The sequence below is a fragment of the Somniosus microcephalus genome, chromosome 6 (genome assembly GCF_052327205.1).
Source record: "Somniosus microcephalus isolate GS21.2 chromosome 6, FLI_Smic_1.0, whole genome shotgun sequence".
NCBI lineage: Eukaryota > Metazoa > Chordata > Chondrichthyes > Squaliformes > Somniosidae > Somniosus > Somniosus microcephalus.
In genome coordinates this window covers 143,779,239-143,780,930 of record NC_140992.1, presented here as the reverse complement: position 1 = coordinate 143,780,930, position 1,692 = coordinate 143,779,239, and the positions used below count along the sequence as shown (strand labels likewise).

Here is a 1,692-nt window from a genome sequence, read left to right as displayed (position 1 = left end):
AAATAATGGGACTCAAGGCAGATAAATCCCCTGGACTGATGGCTTACATCCTAGGGTCTTGAGGGAAGTGGCGGTAGGGATTGTGGATGCATTGGTAATAATTTTCCAAAACTCCCTGGACTCAGCAAAGGTCCCGGCAGATTGGAAAACTGCTAATGTAACACCCTTATTTAAAAAGGGTAGTAGGCAGAAGGCTGGAAACTATAGAGCTGTTAGCCTAACATCTGTGGTTGGTAAGATGTTAGAGTCCATTATTAAGGAGACAGTAACGGGACATTTGTATAAACATAATTTAATAGGACAAACTCAGCATGGATTCATGAAGGGGAAGTCATGTTTGACAAATTTGCTTGAGTTCTTTGAGGAAGTAACATAAAGCGTGCCTAAAGGAGAACCAGTGGATGTAATGTATTTAGACTTCCAAAATGCATTTGACAAGGTGCCACACAAAAGATTATTGCTCAAGATAAAAAATCACGGGATTGGGGGTAATATTCTGGCGTGGGTGGAGGATTGGCTATCTAACAGAAAGCAGAGAGTTGGGATAAATGGTTCATTCTCAGACTGGCAATCAGTAGCTAGTGGTGTTCTGCAGGGGTCAGTGCTGGGTCCCCAACTCTTTACAATCTATCTTAACGATTTGGAAGAGGGGACCGAGTGTAACATATCAAAGTTTGCAGATGATACAAAGATGGGAGGGAAATTAGTGAGTGAGGAGGACATAAAAAACCTGCAAAGTGACATAGACAGGCTAAGTAAGTGGGCAGAGATTTGGCAGATGGAATACAATACTGGAAAGTGTGAGGTTATGCACTTTGGCATGCAAAATCATAGAGCAAGTTATTATCTTAATACAAGAAACTGGAAAGTACTGTAGTACAAAGGATCACAGAATCACAGAAACCCCACAGTGCAGATAGAGGCCATTTCGGCCCATCGAGCCTACACCGACACATATCCCACCCGCTCCCCGTAACCCCACGTATTTAATCCCCCTAACACTAAGGGTCAATTTTTATCATAGCCAATCAACCTAACCCGCACATCTTTGGACTGTGGGAGGAAACCGGAGCACCCGGAGAAAACCCACGCAAACACGGGGAGAATGTGCAAACTCCACACAGACAGTCGCCCGAGGCTGGATTCGAACCCAGGTCCCTGGCGCTGTGAGGTAACAGTGCTAACCACTATGCCACCGTGCTGCCATTTGACTGCAGTGAGTTTATAAATATTTGTGGTAGATTTTATTTTAGTTGTGGGAAAAATTTTTAATGTCAGAAGTGGGATTCGAACCCACCGCCTCCAGAGGAGGCTGCAACCTGAATGCAGTGCCTTAGACCGCTCGGCCATCCTGACTGGGGGTCCTGGTGCATGAAACTCAAAAAGTTAGTATGCAGGTGCAGCAAGTGATCAAGAAGGCCAATGGAATGTTGGCTTTTATTGCTAGTGGGATAGAATATAAAAACAGGGAGGTATTGCTGCAGTTATACAAGGTATTGGTGAGACCGCACCTGGAATATTGCATACAATTTTGGTGTCCATACTTAAGAAAAGACATACTTGCTCTTGAGTCAGTACAAAGAAGGTTCACTGGGTTAATCCCGGGGATGAGGGGGTGGTCATATGAGGAGAGGTTGAGTAGATTGGGACTCTACTCATTGGAGTTCAGAAGAATGAGAGGCGATCTTATTG

At 44.4% G+C, this 1,692-nt stretch overlaps 1 non-coding gene across 1 annotated transcript; it reads right to left on the bottom strand.

The window, feature by feature from the left end:
- Positions 1-1,272: 1,272 nt before the first annotated feature.
- On the bottom strand, positions 1,273-1,356 carry trnal-cag (transfer RNA leucine (anticodon CAG)). The gene has a single exon. It is a non-coding gene; the product is annotated as a tRNA-Leu (tRNA).
- Between the last annotated feature and the right edge of the window lie 336 nt (positions 1,357-1,692).